The sequence below is a fragment of the Dama dama genome, chromosome 20 (assembly GCF_033118175.1).
Source record: "Dama dama isolate Ldn47 chromosome 20, ASM3311817v1, whole genome shotgun sequence".
Taxonomy (NCBI): domain Eukaryota; kingdom Metazoa; phylum Chordata; class Mammalia; order Artiodactyla; family Cervidae; genus Dama; species Dama dama.
In genome coordinates this window covers 3102127-3128389 of record NC_083700.1, presented here as the reverse complement: position 1 = coordinate 3128389, position 26263 = coordinate 3102127, and the positions used below count along the sequence as shown (strand labels likewise).

Genomic DNA, 26263 nt, shown 5'->3' with positions numbered 1-26263 from the left:
AGTTAAGCAGCAAATATACACCTGGCACTGCTGAGCATCAGCCACGGGGCCACGCGAGGTGCCTGCTATGTGACAGTGAGGTCTTTCCCCAGCATTTTGTAATTGGCTTCTGCATCAGCTATTTTAAAAACTCAGTTCATCAACTGCATTTCGTATGAATATTTACAATGTCCTTGGCCCAGGGTGTGGCTCTGTTGATCTGGAAAGGAATTAAAGTTGCCCTGGGGGGTGGGCCGTGGAGGGCCCAGGGATCTGGGAGGCAGGCCGAGGCTGGGCTCCTCATTCTACAAAGACCTGGCCTGCAGAGGGCTGTGTCAGAGACACTGTCTCCCCTTAGTCAAAGGGAGCTTTGAAAACTGGAGGCTGGCAAAATGCACTGGAGAGAGTCCAGTGCCTGATTGTAGCTAGTGGGACGAGCAAATGCCCTGGATTGAACTAAAAAAAAAAATTTTTTTTTTTTATTTGTGGCTGTGGGGGGTCTCAGAGAAGGCAGTGGCACCCCACTGCAGTACTCTTGCCTGGAAAATCCCATGGCCAGAGGAGCCTGGTGGGCTGCAGTCCATGGGGTCACGAAGAGTCGGACACGACTGAGCGACTTCACTTTCACTTTTCACTTTCATGCACTGGAGAAGGAGATGGCAACCCACCCCAGTGTTCTTGCCTGGAGAATCCCAGCGACGGGGGAGCCTGGTGGGCTGCCGTCTGTGGGGTCGCACAGGGTCAGACACGACTGAAGTGACTTAGCAGCAGCAGCAGTGGGGGTCTTTGCTGCTCCATGCGGATTTCTCTCGTTGCAGAGAGTGGAGGCTACTCTTAATTGTGGAGAGCAGGGGCTCCTCATTGTGGTGGCTTCTCTTGTTGTGAAGCACGGGCTCTAGGCGGTGCAGACTCAGTAGCTGTGGTACAAGGGCTCAGTTGCCCTGAGGCTTGTGGGATCTTCCTGTACCAGGGACCAAACCCGTGTTCCCTGCATTGGCAGGTGGATTCTTAGCCAATGTGCCACCAGGGAAGTCCTGGATTGAACTTTTGACAGGTATTTTTGTATCTTATTTCTCCTACTTGATTGAGTGCTTTGGTCACAGAAATGCTCAGAAAATATTTGTTGAACTAATAAACAACATGAAAGTCAAGCAGCATGGCAGATGAGAACCAGACTATCTGGATTTGACCACTGAGTTGCTCCATCTCCTTAGCTCAGTGACCGTGGGCAAATGCCTTCCTCCTTCTGTGCCTCGGTAGGGGTAACAGTAGCACTTGTTCACATGGTTGTTCTGCAGATCAAATGATTTACTATGTATCTAAAGTGTGGGGACAAGGCCTAGGACATAAGAGCTTTAGAAGCGTTGTTACTACTACTTCTAAGAACCCTTGTGTTGACCTCAGTGAACCACGGTCACTGTTCACTCTCATGTGCCTTTTGTCACCAAGGCTCATTTGATGAGTCAGCAAGCCCTGGAAACAGACACTTCACTTCTGCCTTATTACACACGGCCTACAAAATCACCTGACTTTCATAATGTTTTTTAAATGTCCGGTCTTAGAGACATTCAGCTTTGATTTTTGATGCCCATGATGATGGCATTTTGCACCCAGGCTGCAAACCTCTCCGCTCTACCTGCTCATGTCTAGCTTGAAACTGAGAGAATCTGGGTAGCAGTTGCCCAACAAAGTACATCTCTGTCTTTCCACGGAGCTCATGGCCTACAAAGACCAAGCATGCTCCAGCTGCAAACTTGCATCCCTGTACATGCCCCTCCACACACACATCCACATGCATGTGCACACACACATACTCTCACATACATGTCCTACACCCTCCTTTTTGTGCTGAAAGTGTCTCTGAGCTTTCTTATTTGAGTGCTCCCTCTGAAGGAAATATCACTGGTCATACCATGACGTCGTCCCATTGGAGCAGGAGGGGCAACCACCTGCCCCACACTGACCTCAGGTGAAGCTGAGTAAGTGTGGGCAAAACTTTGAGAAGAGGGCTTTGCATAGAGATAGGAAAGAACTGCTGGGACACGGATCTTCTGATCTGTGAACAGGCTGTTCTAGAGGAAAAGGCAGGTCCCTGCTATAAGTCAAGTTTATCCCCATTTCAGCCTAAATATCAAATACTGATTTCAAAAAAAGATGTTAAAGGATTCACCTCTCTTCAAGATGCCAGAATTCCCCCCCAGCGCTGGAGAAGGGGGTGGGGAGCCTAAGTGCCCGCCCTGACGTGTGCCCCACACTGGCCATTCCAGGCCTGGTCAGAGGTGAACATCATGTCCTCCCGGAACAATGGAGCGGCTCCAGGGACAGAGCAATTTATTAATTGAGCTGCTCTTGGCAAAAATGCTGGGCCCATCCGTCTGTCTCAGTCGCTCTGTCCGTTGCTATTTACTGCTCGCCTCCTGCTGACAGTGCACTTTACCTCAGCCCCGAAGGCGCCAATCACGGGCGGTGCAGGAAGAAACATTCCAGATAAAAATAGAGCTGAGCAGGAATCAGAAACTCCTCCCCAACTTCCCTGTCTTGAAACCGGGCTTGGCAAGGGCTGAGAGAACTACAAGCCTTCTGGAAGGACTTAGGACTTAAAAGCCAGGTTGAAGGAAAGATTATGATACACGTCTGAATTTGCTTTCCTGGAGCCCAGTGAATGGGTTTTCTTTAGAATGTCTATGGACTCCAGAGCTTGTTGAAGCCTGGCAAATCCACTCACCACCAGCACCTCTCCAGATGCTGCTTCTCATTCTGTGTTGTGGAAGAGTGATTGATTGTTGCCGTCTCTCAGTTGGGCAGAAGGCCAGAGAGGGCCAGTAACTTAGCCAGAGTCACACAGGAGATGCCAGACAGAATAATCTGAGAAACACTTGACTCCAATGCCTAATAATCCAACAACGCACGTCAGTTAAATAGCCTAATTTGTGAAGGTGCTTTGAAAACTGCAAAGTGATATATAAATCGCAAATCTGTTAGAAGCCTCTGGATTACACGGGTACAAAGGGACAGCATGGCTTTGGGGATGATCAGGCACTGTGGTTTAGCTTGTTTGAGGCTTTGCCTGGATTTATGCCTTGTACTTTTGGCAGGTGCCACTACCGACCTCTTCCAGTGGTTCAACATCACACCACCTTGGCCCCAGGCAGGTGAGTGACATTTTTTTCCCTCTCCCTCTCCTCTCTCTCAGCCCTGAGGCTGGTTTGGGAAGGTGCCTGCCTTGATTGTTCTTAGATCTGAGCATGACTTTAGTGTCCCTGCCTAGTCCCCAACTTTCCCGGGAGCCCCCCACCGCCGAAGCAGCCTTCTTTCTCCATTCCAAAGTTATCCATTAAGTATTGAACAGAGTCAGGAACATAGAAAGTCGTCCTCTAAGGGTGCCTTCCTCCCACCTCCCATCCAACCCAGCTTGTGGTGTCCGGGTCTGGGCCCCTGCTCCCAGAGTCACTGACACCCTCAACTCCACCTGCACCCACCTCCAGGTCTTGGTTACGTTTTGACCTCTGTGGACCCTTTCTTCTTGGGACCAATCTCCATGTCTTAAATTTATTTTCTGAACCTACTCCCACATGCGACCTGCTTTAGTTGACACTCATGCTTACATATTGCAGCCCCCAGCCCACCTTGCTGGGCCCAGAGCCTGCTGACCAAGCCCTTACTGCCACTGTTCCAGCCTGGCTCTGCCAGCAAGCTTGGAAACCACTCCTGTGGTTCCCTCAACTTTGCTGAGGCCAGAAGGAAACCACCTCTGGAGTTTACTTTCTGTTTCTATGGGACTTTCTTCAGAGAACTGAGGAGCCCGTGTGTCTGGACAGCATGGAACTTCCCCCTCACTGTTGCCGTGATGAATAAACACAATCTGGATGCTGCCAACCATTCACACAGTGAAAGCTCTGTGTACAGGCCCAAATCAGACTCTGCCCTGGCTGTGCCCGTTTCCCACCCTCCTCCTCGGCCCAGGTGTACGTTTCTACCAGCCTGTGGTCCACGGTTTAGGGTCACAAGGCACCAGGGGAGGCCTCGTCTATAGCTCGGGGGAGAATCAGTGAGGGGGTCTGCCTGGGGCTTGAGGAACACCTGCTGTTAGCTAAAAGGAAGGTTGTCTTTCTCACCAGAAACAGGATAAATGAGCCAGAGCCTCAAAACATAAGGTATGCTCGCTTCTTTGCTCTTTTAGAACTGCAGTGGATCTTGAGGTCACTCAACCCCTTCCAACTTAAACCTTCATTTTAAAAGGATCAACAGACAGTCCCTTTGGGAATGCCGCAGTGATTCCTTTGTTTTTTTTTATGCTTACCTTACCCTGAACTCTTCAATTCACCAGTGTTTAACCACTACCATTTGGGAATGATGGAAAGGACAATGGACTAGGAACCAGGTTAGCCAGTTTGATGTACCTGCCTTACTTAGAGCAGCTGCTATGTGGGAGGCAGTGTTCTTACAGCACTTGATATATTTTTCTATCATTCTCACAACACCTCTTCTAGAACAGAAAATGGCCCAGAGTTGCTAACTCATTCTTCAAGTTAGTAAGTGCTGCATCATCTGGATTCCAAAGATCTCTTTCCACACAGACATGCTTTGTTAACTCTAGACCTTCTCTTCAAGAGTTGTCTTACTGAGTGTCTCATCAGCAAACACCACTGTCCTGAGACCTGCGCTGAAGCAGTGAACGAGACAGAGTTCTTCCCTTAAGGAGTGGCTACTCCAGCAAGGGGCGCAAAGAATAAACACAGAGTACAAAAACAAGTAAGAGAAATTAAGTGCATGGGAAAGAGAAAATAGGCTGCTTTGCCTATGGGGCTGTGAGCAGACATCTCTGAGGAGGAGCCATCTGAATTTCCAGGTGGGAAAAAGGTGGAAAGAAAGCTGTTCTGAGCAGAAAGCACAGAGAGGAACAAAGGGTGAGGGACAGAGAAGAGAAGTGTGGCAGGGACCTATCACATCCAAAATACTTGAGGGGACATAAAGGATGAGAGGCAGTCTGGGGCCCACTGCATGAGGCCTTGAGGATCATAGCAAGCAGTTTGTATCAGTATTTTATTCTGAATGAATGGAACACGATTTGGAGGGTTTTGAGGAGAGATGTGACTTGAATTGTACATCAAAAGGCTGTCTGTAGAGAATGGATGACAGTGGAAGCACAGGGGCCAGGAGGAAGGTTCTGGCAGTGGTACAGCGGAGAAGTGATGGTGGAATGGACCAGGATTGTAGCAGCAGGTGGTAAAAGGGGTGGATCTGAAGGTAAGACGGCTGGGAATTATTGATGCTCTGGGTATGGGAAGTAAGAGAAAAAGGGCAATCAAGGATGACTTCCAGGTGTTTGACTTGGACAACAGGATGCATGGGATATTTTTTCCTGGGCTGGGGAGGGTTTGTTGGAGAAAGATGTGGGTAGGCGAAGGTAGGGGGTCAATAGTTCTTCCTTGGTCATGAATATTTGAAATGTCTATTAGATATCCACGTGGAGATGCAGGGTGGGAGTTAAATATACACCCAAGTCTTAAATTCAGAGGAGGTTTCCAGGCTGGAAACAGAACTTTGAGAGTCAGTAGATAGTGATAGTATCTGAAGTCACTGAACTAAATAAAATCAGAAGATATAGAGAAGAGGTCTAAATATAGAGAGAGTCTCTGGAGAAGAGGTCCAGAGACTGAACTCCTTATTAGCATTGAGCTACCTTTCACTCAGAAAGGTGATGGGACTTCTCTTCTTATTCCAGGAGGAGCCTTGCAGACATTTTGGTGCAGACTGCAGACAGGCTGGGTTGAGGACAGAGTTCTCTGGCTTGGGTGAGAGAGGATCAGAAGCCCTGAAATGCCACTAGAAGAGAAAGTCTTGTGTCCTGCATTCACGCTGTTGGGTCAAACATTCATCACTTCTTGGGCATCTGTAAACATTGCACAGTGCACCGGAATTAGCAGGAGGTGGGGGCTGGAGGGCTGGAGAGCAGGTGAAGAAGAAGAACCACAACTGGGCAAGGCAGAGGAAGAGAAACCGGTGCACAGGAATGCTGGTCAACTATTTCACATTAAGACCACAAATCTTCCAAATATTCCCTACCTCCCCCCTTGTGAGCTTTAAGAATTTGAAAATGGCCAGTCCTTAGCCTCTGAAGTTCTATCCCAGGGAAAAACCCAGGGAGGATGCCCGGCTCACACAAAGGGTCCACAGGCCATTCCCCGGGGACTGCGTCACTCCATGGGACCTCCAGGGCTTTCCCCTGCCTCCCAAGATGTGGTGCTACAGCCCAGGGGCCTGGACAGGGTTAAGCAACCCTGAGTCAGTGGACATCAGCCTGACCGCTTCAGTGGTTTTGGAAGCAGGGTAGCTCACAGCCTAAGGGGCCTGGCCAGCCACCCAGGTGGGGTCAGTGAGCTTGGTGGTGGTGGCACAGGCAGGGTTAGTCCAGGCACATTCCCAAGTAACAGCAAGGACAACAAAGAAATGGAAGGGAACCATTCATTCTGAATGTCATGATGGTCTAGGGCCTTATCGATGCAATCAGGGAGATAATGTATGTGAAATTTCTCTGTGAAACCTGTCAATCGGTGTATAAGCATAAGGATAAAAGTGTATTTTGAGTCTTGTGGGGTTGGGGATGTGCAGGGATGACATGACAGGAGCAGAAAGAATAGCTAATTCAGAGGTAAATCGAGTCTTGTCTCTGACACATATTGGGGGTAGATCTTTCTGAGCCTCAGGATCCTTGTTGGTAAGTGAGGTTATTAACATCCATTGGCCTTTCCTCCAACCCAAATTGCCATCAGTTGGCCATTGTGTGTGCGTGCATGCTAAGCTGCTTCAGTCATGTCCAACTCCTTGCAACCCTTATGAACTGTAGCCTGCCGGGCTCCTGTCCGTGGAGATTCTCCAGGCAAGAATACTGGAGTGGGTTGCCATGTTCTTCTCCAGGGAATCTTCCTGGCCTAGGGGTCAAACCCTCCTCTCTTACATCTCCTGAATTGGCAGGCAGGTTCTTTACCACTAGTACCACCTGGGAAGCCCGGTTGTCCTCTGCTCCAAACCGAACTGCAACATGTGCCTGATGTCTGGAGCCTGCATCACCCTCCTCCCACTGACAGCAGGAGGGAGCCAATATCCTCAGAATCCCTGCAAGCTTCACAATCAGCCCTGTATGCAAGAGGCAGGGCGTACAGATCACAGGTGATGGTGTTCTGTGAGGGGCAGTAGAGCATACAGCTCAGGCTTCAATCCAGATTGCCTGGGTTCAAATCCAGGCTCTGCACATACTCTGCATACACTGTGGCCTTGAACAAGTTACCTAACTTCTCTGTGCCTCAGTTTCCACCTGTAAAATGGGGAGAAAACACTGAGGGAAGTCCAGGGTTGTCATCTAGTCTACCCTTGCCCTTCCATTCTCTCTGGGGCACAGGTCTCCTAGAGGGAACCCCAGCCAGCTAAGATATGCTCCTTGCTGCTTTCTGCCATTTTTAGTTCCTAAGTGGGCAGTCATGAGTTGGTCATTGGCGGTCTACACTTAACAGATATTTAACAAGACAGATGGTTAACAGACACTCCTTTCCTGAGTTTTCAAACCATCCCTGAGAAACTGATGTGCATACTAGCTAGCAATTAAGAAAAAATAAAGCTGACTGTAATTTTATGGCTTTTAGGGTCACGACCTAGGTCATGTCCCCTCTTCCTTCTCTCCTTCTTCTTCTGATTATGATTATTGCTATTATTTTATATGCTCTCCTACCACCTTAGGCAAGGAGCTCTCAGAGGCTTGCCAGTAAGGACACACTAAGTCCTGAGTATGGTTTTGGAGCTGCCCTTTCTTGTGTGACCTTGGTCAAGACACATGAGCTAGTGAAACCACAGCTTCCTCATCTGTACTGTGGGAAGAGCGCCTGCCTTGACTTCATCTGGGGACAGTGGTGAGGCTCTCGGGATGTAGTGACTGACAGCACCCTGGAGAAGAGACGCACAGAGATGCACAGATGGACACTGTGTACACCCAGAGTCCATGGCCTACGAAGCAAGTATGTAAACTATGGTCAGGGTCAGGGCCTTCCCTGGTGAGCCAGTGGCTAAGACTGCACTCCCAACGCAGAGGGCCTGAGTTCAATCCCTGGTCAGGGAACTAGATCCCACATGCTGCAACGAAGAGTTCACATACCACAACTAAGACCTGGTGCAATCAATCAATAAAAAATTTTTTTAAAGTATGATGGGTCAGCCAGTGCAGAAGGCAGAATAGCCCCCAAAGGTGTCTACATTCTAGTCGTGGAACCTGTGGTTATGTTAGGTTACATGGCAAAAGGTGCAGGTGGAATTAAGGTTGTTAATCAGCTGACCTTAAAGTGGGACACTCCTCTGGATTATCTAAGTGGGCCCAATGCAATCCAAAGTGCTCTTAAAAGTAGGAGAGGAGGGCAGAGGAGTCAGTGTCTGAGTGATGGGATATGAGAAAGACTTGACCTAATATTGCTGGCTTTGATGATGGATGAAGAGGCCAAATGCCGAAATGCAGGTACCTCTAGAAGCTGGGAAAGGCAAGTCTCCAGAAGAAAGGCAGCCCAACCAACATCTTGATTCTAGTCCCAGTGAGATCTGTTTTGAACTTCTGACCTCCAGAACTATAAATTTCTGTTGTTTTGGCTGCAAAGTTTGTGGTCATTTATTGCATCAGCCACATGGAAGTAAAACAGGCAGTAAGTACCTGCTGACCCACCATGGGCTCTGAGGTCTGGGGACATGGTGCTGAAGAAGAGAGTCCTCGAGTCCATATTCTTGCTGGAGTTCACATTCCAGGGGAGACAGGCGGTGACCCAGTAAGCGAGTACGTGTTGGTGCCCTGAGTGGTCGGTCACAGAAGGCTTCCCCAAGGAGGAGCAGAGGGAGGCGATATTGAGTTCAGGATGTTGTGACTGGAGAAGGACAGGGTGAAAAGCATAACAGGGGCACCCAATCTGCCTAGAGGTATCCAGGAGGGCTTCTAGAAGGAAGCCCCAACCTGGACAAATTTGAAGGGTGGGCAGAGTTAGTCACTGTTCTGCTGAGGGAGCCACATGTGAAGGATGCAAGGCTGGGGCTCCTCACTGAAATACCAGAAGTCCCTAAGCCTGGTTCATGACATGTGGCCTGAGGGGAAGATGAGGTTGTAGAGGAAACAGAAGCTAGAGCGGACAGGGACCTCTATGCAGAACCCTGTTCTCAGGGCCATGCTAAGTCACTGGAAGGTTTTTAGAAAAAGAGCAAAACAGAGGGTCCTCTAAAACAAATGGATTTATTTCGATGGTCCCTTTGGCTGCAGTGTGAGAAATGGATGGGCCATTGCCATTGCCATGAAAGGTATATTTATTTATTTGACTGCACTGGGTCTTAGTTGTGGCACATAGGATTGATCTTCATCAGGATCTTAATTGCAGCATCTGGGATCTAGCTCCCTGACTGTGGAATGAACCCAGGGCCCCTGCTTTGGGAGAACAGAGTCTTAACCACTGGACCACCAGGGAAGTCCAGCCAAAAAGGTTTTGATGAATAGGAATCTCTGGTCACTGATTTACAATTGCTAGCTGTGTTGTATCATTATGACCACTTCTTGCAAACCTGCAAATCTTCAGCAGAAGTTCTACTGAAAGCGGCAGCTTGTTGTATTTGTGGGTGCTTTTTAAAGGTGGTAGAGTGAGAATTGGAGAAGGCAATGGCACCCCACTCCAGTACTCTTGCCTGGAAAAGCCCGTGGACGGAGGAGCCTGGTAGGCTGCAGTCCATGGGGTCGCAAAGAGTCAGACACGACTGAGCGACTTCACTTTCACTTTTCACTTTCATGCATTGGAGAAGGAAATGGCAACCCACTCCAGTGTTCTTGCCTGGAGAATCCCAGGGACGGGGGAGCCTGGTGGGCTGCCGTCTATGGGGTCGCACAGAGTGGGACACGGCTGAAGTGACTTAGCAGCAGTAGCAGCAGAGTGAGAATCAAGCATCTATGGCCCATAGCTGGTAAAGAAATGCCTTCAAGAGGCAGAGTTTATTGATTCAACCACTAGTAGATAATGAGCCCTACACATGCCAGGGATTCAGAGTGTTTAGGTCTCCTAGGCTTACAGGAAAAATGGAGAGCAAGGATTCAGTAGTGGCAGAAAACTGGGACCAAGATCAGATAAATTCATCTAGGAATTAGAAACTCTCTCAAGGATGATTTAGACATAGAGTTGGAGCCAACACTGTAGATCTCAAGAGTATAAGATCAGACAGAATGGTGCCCTGAACTAGGGGAGGGTCCATGGAGATGGAGAACATTAACAGGAACTTAAAAGCAACTTAGGAATAAGGACTGCCTGGAACTAGTGACTGACCAGGTAGGTGCAGAGAGGAGTCGAGATGCTGCCCAGGCTTCTGGCTCTGTCTGCTGGGTGGACAGGGGTGCCACCCGCAGAGATGGTGCGCCCCAACGAGAGCAGGGCTAGGAGGGAAGAGGCAAGAGGTGGCTAGAGAAGGAAAAGGTCCCCAGAAGGGGAGAGTGATCAGAGCAGAGGGTCCAGGATGGATCCTTGAAAGCTTGGAATTTTTGGAGTCAGATGAACCGCGTTTGAAACTTGCCTCCTGTTACAAAGTGATGGCTGAGCTCTAAGACAGGCTGGGTGAGTGGAGGCTAGAAAGGAGATGGAGAGGGCCCTGGGATGAAGAGGAGGAGCAATGACTTCGTGGTTCAGGCTGGGTGCCTGCACCACCAAAGTTGTCTTCTCCTTCCAACTGTGGGTGTGCAGAGAGGGAAAATCAAATTCAACCTTGTGAGCCTGGCAGCCTCACAGCAGTTAGCTATTTTTATTTTTATTTTTTTTTTCTTTTTTCTTTTTAGGGGAAAGGGGAAGAGTGTGAAAGAAATGCCTACATAGCTAGCTTAGGTGATTCAGGGGGATTCACAGCCTAGGCCAACAAGTAAATCTACAATCCATCTGCTCTTCAAAGAGAATTCAGAGACTCCTGTCACATGCTCTCCATGCTGGTTAGTTCCCTAATAAGCCTGATTTCGCTGAGAGTCCCTCTGACTCCTGGGGTTTGCTGCAGACACCTGGAGGCCTCCTAATAATATCCTTCACGGGGGACCATTTCTGCTTCCCAAGTGGGAGTGACGTGTGAGTGAATCCTGAGGCCTGGGACATTTGTCCTTCATGTCCCAATAGAAAGCCCAAGCATACCTTCTAAGATTAGAACAAGTTGCTCAAGGACCAGGGCCTGCCTCCCAGTTAGCTGTAGCCTCTCCTATTACAGTGGTTCCTCTTCTTTCCCTCCCCTTCTCCCTTGCAGTCTGGAGCTGGACTCTTAGCAGGATGTCTCTTGGGATGCTCTGTGGGTTGGGTCACCCTAGGCAGGGTGTAGTGCTGGGTTCTAGGCTTCTTTTTGTGTTACCACATCTTGGATTCATTCACTCATCATTCTTCCTGTACTCCAGGATACAGCAATGAACAAGACGATGCAGGTCTTTTCATAATGGAAGTTGCAGTCTAATGAGGGCAACCGTTCAGCAACCATCATTATTTTTACTCCAGTTTATTGTTTCTTAGCATGATAAACATTGCAGAGGGAAAGGACTAGGAAAGCAAGTGATAAGGGGATCTGACCCAAAGATGTGATGTTTAAACTGAGGTCTGAAAGATAAGAAGTGATCCACAAGCAGTGTGTGTGTGATAAGGAAGGGATGGGTATAGCAAGGGCATTACAAGGAGAGTTTACCCAAAGGCCTGGAAGTGAGAAGAGCATGATGTATTTGAGGAAATAAAAGAAGGCAATGTATAGAACTCAGTTCAGTTCAGTTCAGTTGCTTAGCTGTGTGTGACTCTTTGTGACCGCGTGGACTGCAGCATGCCAGGCTTCCCTGTCCATCACCAACTCCCGGAGCTTACTCAAACTCATGGCCATCAAGTTGGTGATGCCATCCAATCATCTCATCCACTGTCATCTGCTTCTCCTCTTGCCTTCAATCTTTCCCAGCATCAGGGTCTTTTCCAATGAGTCAGTTCTTTGCATCAGGTGGCCAAACTATTGGAGTTTCAGCTTCAGCATCAGTCCTTCCAATGAACACCCAGGACTGATCTCCTTTAGGATGGACTGGTTGGATCTCCTTGCAGTCCAAGGGACTCTCAAGAGTCTTCTCCAACACCGCAGTTCAAAAGCATCAATTTTTTGGTGCTCAGCTTTCTTTATAGTCCAGGTCTCACATCCACACATGACTACTGGTAAAACCATAACTTTGACAAGACGGACCTTTGTCAGCAAAGTATAATGTCTCTGCTTTTTAATATGCTGTGTAGGTTGGTCATAACTTTTCTTCCAAGGAGCAAGCATCTTTTAATTTCATGGCTGCAGTCATCATCTGCAGTGATTTTGGAGCCCAAAAAATAAAATCTCTCACGGTTTCCATTATTTCCCCATCTATTTGCCATGAAGTGATGGGACTGGATGCCATGATCTTAGTATTCTGAATGTTGAGCTTTAAGCCAATTTTTTCACTCTCCTCTTTCAGTTTCATCAAGAGGCTCTTTAGTTCTTCTTTGCTTTCTGCCATAATGTGGTGTTATCTGCATATCTAAGGTTATTGGTTTTTCTCCCAATCTTGATTCCAGCTTGTGCTTCATTCAGCCTGGCATTTCACATGATGTGCTCTGCATATAAATTAAATGAGCAGGGTGACAATAAACAGCCTTGACATACTCCTTTTCCCATTTGTAACCAGTCTGTTGTTCCATGTCCAGTTCTAACTGTTGCTTCTTGATCTGCATACAGGTTTCTCAGGAGGCAGTCAGGTGGTCTGGTATTCCATTTCTTTAAGAATTTTCCACAGTTGTTGTGATTCACACAGTGGATCAAAAGGCTTATACCCATGGTTTTGCAAGCCTGCCTTAAGTACAGAAACCATGTGTTATTCATGTCCCCACCCCCTAGCCCATTACCATATTCAGTGCTCAATAAATAATGCCAAATGAATGAATGAATGAATAAATGAATGATGCATCAGTAAACCAACACCAGTGGGCTGACACTGTGAGGGCTTGATAAACATAGAACAGGGCCTCAAGGTAAAAATGGAAACAATGTGTCAGCCAGGGTTGGCTCTGGGCATACCAGGCTTGAATATTTTCATTAAGGTTCACTGAGCTGAGCCAAGGTCATTGGAATAGTGTAACTAGAGGGCAAAGAATGAGACCTTCCCTGATGAATCCAACACTCAAGTATCTGAGCCTCTAGTTTCTACTTGGAGAGAAGGAACGCATTAAAATTTCATATTTCCCATCCCTGGGTATAGCTGTGTTCTCTTTTATTAACTCAATCTATCCTAAAACATGACATATCTAAAAAATACTTAAAGTATGTCTATTTCTTTATGTAGCGTGGTTGAATCTTTCTGTTGGCTATTGACTTTCAGACACATTTCATCAAGGAGTCACTGAGGCGTGGGTGGAAGGCATGGGTCTCCTATCAGTGTAGAATGGTACCTGCCCAGGCTGTGAAATCCACATCTCTGCTCTGATGTGGATTTCACATAGCTGTAGCTGTGAAATTTCCCATTTCTGTAGCTGTCCTCAGATACTAAGGCTGTCCTCCCCAACCTTGCTGCCCAGGGATGGTCCAGGCAGGAATCCATAATGTTTGGTATATCAAAGAGGCCCCATGCAAAGCACAAGAAATGTTCTACCTGCCTTAGAAACTGACTCATTGGGATGAGGCCAAAAGGGTCTTGAAGCAGAGAGAAGAAAAGAAAACCACCAGGCTGAGTTAAGTTACTTTACTTGAAAAGTCTATTGGATTTTATAGGGCAAAACAGCTGACTGGGAAAGGCAGGGGTGGGGTGTTGACATTCAGCTTGCAGATGGCCTGATCTCTCTCTTCCACCGGCTCTTCCCTCTGCCTGCTCCCTTTGGGCCTGGGACTGATTCATATTTGGGAGTGTCCCCTCCAGTCACTGACTGAGGGTCAAGGGTCAAGAGTCTCACAGGAGTCCAGACCTGCTGGGCTGCTCAGGCTTGCTGTGTCCAGCATCATCCCCATACCGAGCGATCCTGTGTACACCCACTACCACAAATCAAACGGCTCTCTTTCGAAAGCCATTTCTAAAGAATTTTCAATTAGTTTGGTTTTGAATTAGTAATAGTGGCCTTTTGTATTGTATGTTCTTAACAATAATAAAGCAGATAACTTATTGAAAGCTTATTGTGCTGAACATGAAAAGATGTTCACTAATTATTAGAGAGATGCAAATCAAAACTACAATGAGATATCACCTCACACCAGTCAAAATGGCTCTCATCAAAACATCCACAAACAATAAATGCTGGAGAGGGTGTGGAGAGAAGGGAACCCTCCTGCCTGTTGGTGTGAATGTAAATTGGTTCAACCATTATGGAGAACAGTATGGAAATTCCCTGAAAAACTAAAAATAGAGCTACCATATGACCCTGCAATCCCACTCCTGGGTGTATGACCAAAGAAAACCATGGTTCAAAAGGATACATACACCCTAATATTCACTGCAGCACTGTTTAAAATAGCCAAGACTGGAAGCAACCTAAATATCCATCAAAAGAGGAATGAATAAAGATGTGGTGTATATATACACACACACACAATGGAATTTAACTGAGTCATCAAAAAGAATGAAATAATGTTATTTGCAGCAACATGGATAGACCTAGAAATTAGCATACTGAAAGAAGTAAGACAGAGAAGCAGAAACATCATGTGATATCCCTTATATGAGGAATCTAAAAAGACATGATACAAATTTTATAGAACAGAAACTGACTCTCAGACTTAGAGAATGAACTTATGGTTGTTGGGGGAAGAATGGGGTGAGAGATAGTTAGAGAGTTTGGGATGGACAGATACATACTGCTTTATTTATTTTTAACTTTTCATTTTCTACTGGGATATGGATAGAGGAACCTGGTGGGCTACAGTCCATGGAGTTGCTAAGAGTTGGGCACAACTGGGTAACTAAACAACAACAGCAAAATACATGATTAACAAACAATGTTGTGATGGTTTCAGGTGGGCAGCGAAGGGACTTAGCCATCCAGATATATGCATCCATTCTCCTCCAAATCCCCTCCCGGCAAGGCTGCCGCAGGACATTGAGCAAAGTTCCCTGTGCTATACAGTGGGTACTGGTTGGTTATCCAGTATGAGTCCATATACATAACACTCTTCAAAAGGCAAAGCTATAATGACAGAAAGCAACTCACTGACTGCCTGAGACCAAGGATAGGGGCAGGGGGTTGACTATAAAGGGTATAAGGGAACTTTTGAAGTGAAAGAAACAATCTACATTTTGATTGTGATCTGTATCAATACTCATCAAACTGTACTTTTAAAATAGGTGAATTTTATTGTGTGTAAATTTTATCTCATAAATGTGATAAACAGCTTTTGAAATAAAAAACACATGCTCAAAAAGTAAAAGAAAAAAAGGCTGGGGCACACTCCCTCTGCATGAGGTCTTCTTTCATTTGCCCTGGGGGTAGGGGAGTTGGCTTAGTTCCAGGGTGCCAGCCCCATCGACCTCAAAGTGTTGGCAAGAAGGCACCAAGGCCCCAGGAGGCTGGCAGCCTCTTGCAGCTGCGAGGAACAGGCCACGTCCAGCCATTCCTGCCCCAGGGCAGCCACCAGCACTCTGGAAGCAAGAATGGTGATGCAAGCACAGAATTCGGCACTTGACAAGTTCAGGTATGAATATAATTTATGGGTTGTTGGGTTGCAGGCAACTGACTTAACTACTCAGAGTCTCACCTGTAGAATGTGGCTAATAACACCGCCTACAGAGTCATGACAATACTAAGAGATAGTATTTGATAGTTTGGAAAGATCCTCTGGAGTAGGAAATGGCAACCCACTCCAGTATTGTTACTTGAAAAATTCCACAGACAGAGGAGTCTGGTGGGCTACAGTCCGTGGGGTCTCAAAGAGTTTGACATGACTGAGCACACATGCAGTTTGGGTCCCAATCCAAATCCTGTCTCTTACTCTGTGTGTGAGCTTAGGCAAGACTTAGCTTCACTGAGCCTCAGTCTCCCCCCTCATAAAATAAGGCTTGTAACAGCATTTATCTCATATGATTGTTATAAAGCCCAAATGAGATAATTAATGTGCATAAAGACCCAGCACAGTGCCTGGTACATAATAAGCTTTCCCTCCCATCTTAGCTCTCGTTGTTATACCTAAGACACTGATTGCCACTCACTCAGTAGGTATTAGTTGGAAGCTGGGCCCCCTTGCACTCCTTGTAGGATCAGCAGGGGCCTGTTGGCCCTGAGTAACTGCAAGGGGGCAGTAGGGATCTGCTGCTAAGTCATTTTCATTCCCATTCTGTAGAACAAGTCTGCAGACCTGGTGGACTGGCATTGCATCTTAATGTCAGAGGAATTTACAAATAGGAATTTTCTGAATCATACTAAAGGGCAGGCTGGCTAATTGAAGTGAGATTCTAGGCTCCTAGTAGTTAGGCTACATAACCTACTTATGTAGGGCCGTTCATGTGTGGGATTTTAGTTGGATGTGGAGTGGGGTAAGGCGGGGCAAGACCAGTCATCAAAGGGAAGCCTGCTTCTGGCTTCTGCAGGGGAGGAGAGTCCTGCCTTTCAACCAGGGCCCTGCACCTCATGGCCAGAGTTTGAGTGTTGTGCCTGCCCCTGTAGGTCCAAGCCTAATCAGGGACCCTCAGGGTCTAGGGTGGGTGCATGAACGGCTGGAGTAGCTCTCCAGGGAACATGCTTGGGTTCAAATGATGCAGGAAGTGGGAAGAAGAAATATGTCTGGGCAGACATGCTTTGTCCTGCAAAGTTAGAAGAGAAGATCCAGATGAGTCATTTCAAGAGCTGAGCACCCTTGGGGCAGGGGAGGCCACTGACCCAGCAGTCAGGAGAGCTGTGTGAACTCTCCACCTCTCTCTGCCCTTCTGTCTCCTCATCCCTAGGATGAAGAGCTTGCCCAGCATGCTTTCCAAGGCCCTTTCCAGCTGGCTAATTATTATTATTTTTTTTAACTTTAACATCACTAAGAGGAAATTGGGAACACTTAGGTTATCTTTCTCGCGTGGATGAACGGAGGTGGATACCTGACTGAGTTTAGGCAGAATCAGAGCAAACTCTGAAAGGAAGATCAGGAATCCCAAGTGATATTACAGTGAAATTACACCCCTCCCCAAGCACCATTTTGACACACAGCTCTGTAAAGTAAAGAACCCCATCCCTCCTTCTCTTGTCTCTTCCAAAGAAGATTCTAAGAATGGGACACTTCCTACTCTCAAACCAGGAATCAAATGGTAATCCGATTTAATCCCTTCATTCCACATTAGCAAACTAGGGTTGGTAATTCTCTTAAAGAGAAGAGTTTTAGGACAGGGCTCAAATAGCCTCGGGGGCATTTAAAAGCCAGTAAAGAGCAAAGTGGGGACTTTCCTGGTGGTCCAGTGGTTATGAATCCCCCTTGCAATGAAGGGAACATGGGTTCAATCCCTAGTTAAGGAATTAAGATAGATCCCACATGCCACAGGGCAACTACAACAAAGACCCAAGCAGCCAAAATAAAAAATAAATAAAATAAGAGGAAGGTGGGTGAGAAATCAGTAACAAAGAACGATACCAAGCCCGATCAAGGGATAAAGGCCAAAAGAAGCATAAACTGTAAAGGGGAAAAGTATATGAGCAGAGAGTTCAGGTTTTTCTCCAGGTTCATTGCTGCCCAGCTGGGGAAAACCATAACTCTCATTTTGGTTTCCTCTGGAAGTCATACAAAGAAGGAATGAGTACAGGTATTGTTTTCTTTCATTCACACCCTTTGGCCTATTGCTTTTTTGCTATGCACACACCAAGGTCTCAGCACCTTAGCTTGAAAGCCTCACAGCTCTGAAGCAAGAACTAGGGCTCTAAGAATAGAACAGGCCAGCAGGAACACATCTGGAGCAGACATGGACGCCCTACGGTGAGTGACTCTCTGGGCCCTGAGGGAGAGGGGAGGGGCTGTTTTTCTGGCAGGGGCTCCCAGGCTCTGAGCAGAAGTTCCTCACAGGAGACCCTAGAAAAGTCCTCCTAGTATGGAACACAGAAATATACAGGCCCCCAGCTCAAGAGACATGAGTACAAGGTCTAAGATAGAAGTAAGTCAACTCTCTCCTGCTCCCTTCTTATCAGCAATTGTACCGCCTTCCACCATATGCATGAAAAATCTCTCTTTGGACAATGGCCAAAGGGCTTCTCATGTAGAGATTTGAGCAGATGACTCTCAAGATGGGTTGGTTTTCTTATGGACAGTCCAACAGTACTTTGTCCCATTACTCTAGCACACCTACATATTATACCTCTGAGCTACCCTTCAGCGGCCATGGCTCTTCCAGGAGAGGGGGCTCCGCTCTTCGTCGCTCCCAGGCCACACAACACACAGAAAATCTGGGACTGCAGACAGCGGAGAGCACATGGTGCCCATTTCCACCCCAGGATCAGCACGGTGCCGAGGAGACCAGACTGGCCCACTCTGGCCTGTCTGCTCTTATCTTGCTGTCCAAGCACAGGCTGCTGTGATGGAATTTCAGAGGACTCATGGTTCCAGATCCATCTCCTCTGGACTTCATTTCCTCCTCTATAAAATGGAAATGAGATCGACTACATAGGGTCACTATCATGATGAAGTGAAACATGCATGGGCAGTGTCTTATCAGCCAATATTTATTGATTGATCATTCCTATTTAATACTTTCCACTGATTTCACCTAATTAGGCCAAGAAATATTTCACATTAGAACTTGTTTGGTAGTCAGCACCTTAAGTTAAGCAGAGATTTTGGTGGGTCCCTAGTTGTAGCTATTTTAAAGTCAAGTGAGATTTAGGAAGGTTCAATATTCCTACAGAGTCTTGGTTAAACAATTTAGTGAAGGCTGAAGGAAGTTCAGAACTGGACATAGAAATAGACTGGTTCCAAACTGGGAAAGGAGCATGTCAAGGCTGTTTATTGTCACCCTGCTTATTTAACTTATCTGCAGAGTACATCATGCAAAATGCCAGGCTGGATAAAGCACAAGCTGGAATAAAGATTGCTGGGAGAAATAGCAATAACCTCAGATATGCAGATGACACCACCCTTATGGCAGAAAGTGAAGAAGAACTAAAGAGCCTCTTGATGAAACTGAAAGAGGAGAGTGAAAAAATTGGCTTAAAGCTCAACATTCAGAAAACTAAGATCATGGCATTCAGTCCCATCACTTCATGGCAAATAGATGGGGAAATAATGGAAACAGTGAGAGATTTTATTTTTTGGGCTCCAAAATCACTGCAGATGATGACTGTAGCCATGATAATTTCAAGATAATTCCAAGATGCTTGCTCTTTGGAAGAAAAGTTATGACCAACCTACACAGCATATTAAAAAGCAGAGACATTACTTTGCCAACAAATGTCTGTCTAGTCAAAGTTATGGTTTTTTCCAGTAGTCATGTATGGATGTGAAAGTTGGACTATAAAGAAAGTTGAGTGCTGAAGAACTGATGCTTTTGAACTGTGTTATTGGAGAAGGCTCTTGAGAGGCCCTTGGACTGCAAAGAGATCCAACCAGTCCATCCTAAAGGAAATCAGTCCTAAACATTCACTGGAAGGATTGATGCTGAAGCTGAAGCTCCATCAGCTTTGGCCACCTGATACAAAGAACTGACTCATTGGAAAAGACCCTGATGCTGGGAAAGATTGAAGGTGGGAGGAGAAGGGGACGACATAGGATGAGATGGTTGGATGGCATCACCAACTCAACGGACATGAGTTTGAGTAAGCTCCAGGAGATGGTGATGAACAGGGAAGCCTGGCGTTCTGTAGTCCATGGGGTCACAAAGAGTCAGACACGACTGAGCGACTGAACTGCACTGAAGGAAGTTCCTGAAAAATAAGCAATCAGCCAACAACTTTGGAGGAAGGGACAGTTACAGAGAAATTAAGTCATGGTCCCTATTCTGTTGAAGCTGACAGTCCAGTTGGGGAAACATGAAGCAAAGGTGAATCAAACACAAAAGCAAGTTAAGCAGACAATGGCACAGAAGTTGTATGCATGTAGGCATGATCGATGGCCCAAGGAGCCGTACATGCTGTAAATGTGCTTGTGTCAGAAGACCCAGGAAGGAGAAGTGGTGGAGTACGAATGGGGGAGGGAGGGCTGGATCAGAAGGTGGTTACAGACAGTGCTCCAGAGAGAGAATGTTTGATTCATATCCTCACTCTGGTCCTTGGGCAGGTAACCAACCTCTGCAAATTTCAGGGGCCTCATCTGTAAAGTGAGAATAGCAGTATTTGCATCATAAGCTTGGGTAAGAATCAAGTGAGATGTATAGTATTCAGCATAGTCTGGCACATAACAGTCCTCACTAAATGCAGTCTATTATTATATTTGAAGCCAAGGTATGTGGAATTTATCCTGAAAGGGTAAATCCAGCAAGGAGTTTAAAGGAAAACATTTGTCCTGAATTCTTACCATGCAAACCAGAACTGCAAAGGAGCAGCCAGGCAGCCCCCACAGTGATGAAGACAACCTTTTGGAGAGAGGGTTGGACATTCAGAGAAGGGTGGGAGACCCAGCTCAGATGGCAGGAAAGAACTCTGTGATCCTAGGAGGTCCTGGGACAGGGATATGGAGAGTTCAGGAACATGTATCCCACCAAAAAAAGGACAAAATATAGAAGAGAGCTGGGGAAATGGATGGAAAAACTTCTATTTAAGAAGCAAATGGGGGAGGGCACTGGTTGGGAAGGGAGGAGGGGAAGACAGAAGCTAAGAGCTGAGGACAGAAAAATTCCAGACTGGTATCAGCTATAGAATCTGGGCAGAGAACGTGCACGTGGTCTAAGGGGAGCCTGTGATGACAGTTTCCAGCATGCTTTGCTAATTTTCCACGCCTGCCTCTGGGATTCGTTGTCATTTTGAAGGCAGAGTGAGATTAGTTAGCTGAAACATAAGGTGTCACAGCAAAGTATAGGGTAAAAGAGTGTTAAAATGAAACAATTCCCTTTTTAGCTAAGAAAGAAATCCTGGAGGCTGATATATATATATACTACTCTACTAAAAACAAATGCTCAGTGGCAAAGAATTTTCCTGCCAATGCAGGAGATGCAAGAGACTGGGGTTCGATCCCTGGGTTGGGAAGATTCATGGACAGATCCTGGCAGGCTACAGTCCATAGGGTCACAAAAGAGTTGGACACGACTGAGCATGCATGTGCACCCACATACTACAAACAAAAGAAAAGCTTTTGTAATGGCAAAAATACTACAAATGAAGTAAAAAGAAAACAACAGACCCAAAAAACTATTTGTAACACAGATGAAAAGGAGATAATATCTGTTATACCAAATCTTCTCACAAAATGATGGGAACAATATATAAGAAAGGATATAAATAAGCTAGGAATTCCCTGGCAGCTCAGCTGGTGAAGAATCTGTCTGCAATGCAGGAGACCCTGGTTCGATTCCTGGGTCGGGAAACCCTGGAGAAAGTATAGGCTACCCACTCCAGTATTTTTGGACTTCCCTGGTGACTCAGATGGTAAAGAGCCCGCCTGCAATGTGGGAGGCCTGGGTTCGATCCCTGCATTGGGAAGATCCCTTGCAGGAGGGCATGGCAACCCACTCTAGTGTTCCTGGCTAGAGAATTCCATGGACAGAGGAACCTGGCGGGCTACAGTCCATGGGGTCCCAAAGAGTTGGATACGAGTGAGTGACTAAGAACAGCACAGCACAAATACACAATTCATAGCAAAGCAGGTTAGAAAAGCCAATAAACATAAAAAGATGCTCAAACGTACACGTTTTCAGGAAAATGCAAATTAAATTATTAATAGCACTAAGATTTCTCTTTATGCATATCAGATAGGCAAGGAGAAGGGAGACAGGGAAAAACAGCCATTACTCTTTGGGAAATGGGAAAAGGAACCATCACAGATTGCTGGAGGAAACTGAGCTGTACAGCCTTTTAGGAAAGTTATCTGGCAACATTTAGATTACACAAACCTTTTGACTCAGCCCCATGCTCCACAGACATATAAGCCCCAGTATATATAGACATGGAGGTTGACTGCAGTGCTGTTTATAGAAGCAAAACTCAGGAAACAAATTAAATACCCATAAAAGGCGAACCGTTTTGTGGTCCATTCACATTAACAAGCTATTATGAAACCATTAAAAAGGATGAATTAGAGCATTCCAAACGTCCATGAAAAATTGTAAAGTGAGAACAGTAAGATGCAGAGAAATGTGTATATGATCCTGGTTTTATAAAGCAACAACTGAACAATCTATCCCCATCTGTGTCTATGTGTACATATACCTAGGCATCATATGTGTGTTTAATGTACATGTAATAATTTATATGCAGGCTTCCCTGGTGGCTCAGAGGTAAGGCATTTGCCTGCCAATGCAGGAGATGCAGGTTTGATCCCTGGGTTGGGAAGATCCCTTAAAGAAGGAAATGGCAACCCTCTCCAGTATTCTTGCCTGGGAAATCCCATGGACAGAGGAGTCTGATGGGCTACAGTCCATGGGATTGCAAAAAGCTGGACCTGACTTAGCAACTAACAAGAAACAACAGCAATACATATAGTTAAAGAATATGAAATAGCCTACAGAAAGGTATATATGAGGTTTCTGGAAGCTGAGGTGATGGGGAGGAGAGCTGATTTGGAGGAGGCAAACCAAAAGAAAAACACTGCCTGTAAAAACTCAGCATGCTTGCTATGATATCATGCATGTAAAATTGTGTATGTGTATTTGAAAGAGTAAATTAGAACTAATTCATAGGGCTGTCCATGATTATGTTTTCAAGGAAAAGAAAGCAAGTTGCCAAGGCATAGTATGAAAACCATCAAATTAAAAATTTTTTTAAATTTTGAAATGAGAGTTTCAAGCTTACTCGCCAAATCTTTTGGGAAAGTCTGGTGTGAACAAATACTTGAAAAAAACTTTGTAGCAAGTTGTCAGTCTTCTCGAAATATCAAAACAAGGGCTTGAGCGTTGAGGGACAGGACACATATGCCCAGAGGGGAGGAGAAGGAGGAAGTGAAGTCCATAATTCCATAAAAATATTGTGCCACTAAGTTTAAAAACATGACACTAAAGCTGTTTTCAGGTTTGCGAAAATCTACACCAATGTGCCCCACTTGTAATAGCTCCTGAAACATATTTAAATGTTCTCTTTTTGCTATTACAAACTGCTCTCTGCTCAAGGAAATGATCAATCTGAAGCCAAAATGTTCCCTTCCATCTTAGCAGATACTCTGATTTTCTATAAAAGTCTTGGATGGCTCAGCGTGGACTCATTTACTCCCTGGTGATAAGCAATGTCCCCAGGGGGGTTATGTATCCATTACTTTTGGAAAGGAAAAAGGGATCAGTAATCAATATTAACTGAGTACTTACTATGTACAGGGCATATCACAGACATAGCTCACTGAATTCTCAACAGTCTTGAGATGTAAATATTATTAGCCCTATTTTACAAGGAAGCATAAAGTTACTTTTCCAGAGGCACATGCTGGTATAGTGGAGTTGGGTTCAAAACTTGGCCACTCTGACTTCTAGTATAACACAGACACCCTCCCTTCTATGAAACCTACTTCTACTCTAGATGTCAATGATGTAAATTCTGGGCAGGGGCTGCCACTGTGAGAACGCAGCCTGACAGCCTACTCTTCCCGAGTAGACGGAAAAGGGTGTAAGACCCATTAAGGTCCTGAGTGTACTTTGCAACCTGTTTCCACAACCCTCTCCCACATCACCTGGGATGGGCCTTGCAAAGCTGAGAGCCTTCAGAGACCAGGCAGGCAGTGTAAAGGAAGGGATAGGGGTTTGGGAGAAAACCCTGCCTTCCCAGATGCTATTCAGGTCTAGCCCACTGCCTGCAGGGGTCACACGGAGCTGTTTTTCAAAGGATAATTCAAGGTACAGCATCACTAAATGATACGGTTTATCAAGAGATTAAAATCCAGATTTTTAAGTACCATGTATTTTGTTTTTAACAACAGTTCAGATAAAAAAGAAAAGGAAACCTCAGTGGAGGGGTAGGGGGGCGGGGGGGAAATGTCTGCCTACAGCATTTGGCCCAAAAAGTTACCAGCTTGCTACTTCTGATTTATGGGAAGTATGTTTTTATCACATTCTACCTATTTTCCTGGATAATCCAAGGAAGTAACTTCTGGTTCAATATATAAATTTGTTTTTACTATTTGTACATCACTAAAGCTCAACATTCAGAAAACTAAGATCATGGCATTCGGTCCCATCACTTCATGGCAAATAGATGGGAAAACAGTGGAAGCAGTGTCAGACTTTATTTTGGGGGGCTCCAAAATCACTGCAGATGGTGATTGTAGCCATGAAATTAAAAGATACTTACTCCTTGGAAGGAAAGTTATGACCAACCTAGACAGCATATTAAAAAGCAGAGACATTACTTCGCCAACAAAGATCCCTCTAGTCAAGGCTATGGTTTTTCCAGTGGTCACGTATGGATGTGAGAGTTGGACTGTGAAGAAAGCTGAGCACCGAAGAATTGATGCTTTTGAACTGTGGTGTTGGAGAAGACCCTTGAGAGTCCCTTGGACTGCAAGGAGATCCAACCAGTCCATCCTGAAGGAGATCAGTCCTGGGTATTCATTGGAAGGACTGATGCTGAAGCTGAAACTCCAATACTTTGGCCACCTCATGCGAAGAGTTGACTCACTGGAAAAGACCCTGATGCTGGGAGGGACTGGGGGCAGGAGGAGAAGGGGACGACAGAGGATGAGATGGCTGGATGGCATCACCGACTCAATGGACATGAGTTTGAGTAAACTCCGGGAGATGGTGATGGACAGGGAGGCCTGGCGTGCTGTGATTCATGGGGTTGCAAAGAGTCGGACACAACTGAGCGACTGAACTGAACTGGTACCATTGTTCTTAATAATAAAAACTATCAAAGGTATCATTACCTTCTCATTGAATTCTAAGGGGGCTTAGAATACAGAACTCCAGACAGAATGAAAAGAGTTCAGGTACCACTCCTGCCCACCGGCTGCCACTAGACTCCTTAGCTTCCTGAGCGTTAGTCTCCTAATCAACAAAATGAGTCAGTAACAGCCAGTTCACAGAACAACTGGGATGGCTCTAAAAGACAATCTGCGTAAGAAAGATCTTCAATAAATCTGCTTCATTCCTTCTGAAAGACAGGTGTAAGGCTACATAAATAGTCAGATTAGACCAACTGAGAGAGACTGTGTTGCCTTACTAAAGGTTTCTTCACTTGATAAAGGGATTTCTCATCATGTGCTTTTATTATGCACGAGAGACATGATGATTTCCCTAAAATTTTAGTTTAGCATAACTTTTCGGGGGATAAAAGCAAACAAGCACCTGCTCTGTGAGGCTGTCATAATTGGTTTGGAGATGGGAGAATTGTCCTACACGTGAGCAGTAAAGAGTAATTCTACTGGAGTTACCTAGCACCTCTGTCAATAAAGCCACAGTTGCTAGGCACTCAAAAACCAGAGTTAACACTGAAAACCAAAGCCTTCCTCTCCTTCTCTCTCCCCAAAAGTTCTGCTTATCATTTGGTCTTCAGAGAGTCCAGCCTTGCAGCACAGGTGAACGGTGGAGAACACAGAGCCAATTATGTAAGAGGTCTGTATTCACCTCACTTTGCCCACAGGGCACCTGAATGTGGCACATACAGGCCAGAGTGGGCAGACTTTTTAGAAATCTCAGGAACAAAGCTGATTATGTCATGGCTCTATCCTTTCTGAGAGCAACACCACAGGAAACACCTGTAGACAGCAGGAAACTAGAGGAATTAAAAATATGTGACTGATCCCTAAAAAATAAATAAAAAAGATAAGTAAAATGGTCTCTTTTTTCCACAGGGAAAGCAAACAAGGTAATATCTGGTTTGAGCCATTTCTGCTCTGCAAAGCACCTCCCTCCTACGGGCCACCCTCCCCAGGCAGACATAGGTCTGGACCACATGCTCTGATAGCCCCAGACATCTGGATGCCTAAGATTGTTGTCAGTGAGGGTCCTGAGCAGGGTCCAAGTCACCAGACTTGAGATTTCCTTTGTTGGAGGGAAGGTTTGAGGAAGCTGAGCTCATTTCCTTGGGGGAGAGGGGTAGCCTCCATCTAGTTTTGGACATAAAAGGCCCTTGTGTTCTTCCTCCACAGCCTTCCCAATCCCAGCAAGTCAATTCCTCAGAGTCCTGAAGATCAAGGATGGCAGGCCCATTTGGAAAGGATATGATTGCTGAGCCTGCAGGATCTGGCTGAG

At 45.9% G+C, this 26263-nt stretch overlaps 1 protein-coding gene and 1 long non-coding RNA gene across 3 annotated transcripts in view; one reads left to right on the top strand and one right to left on the bottom strand.

Annotated features, from left to right (window-relative positions):
- The window catches only part of RCSD1 (RCSD domain containing 1), a 74471-nt gene that overhangs the window by 21095 nt on the left and 27113 nt on the right, over positions 1-26263 (bottom strand). The window lies entirely within an intron of this gene.
- On the top strand, positions 486-26263 carry LOC133040457 (uncharacterized). Its single transcript, XR_009688966.1, has 3 exons — positions 486-2980; positions 3075-3131; positions 26161-26263. It is a non-coding gene; the product is annotated as an uncharacterized LOC133040457 (long non-coding RNA).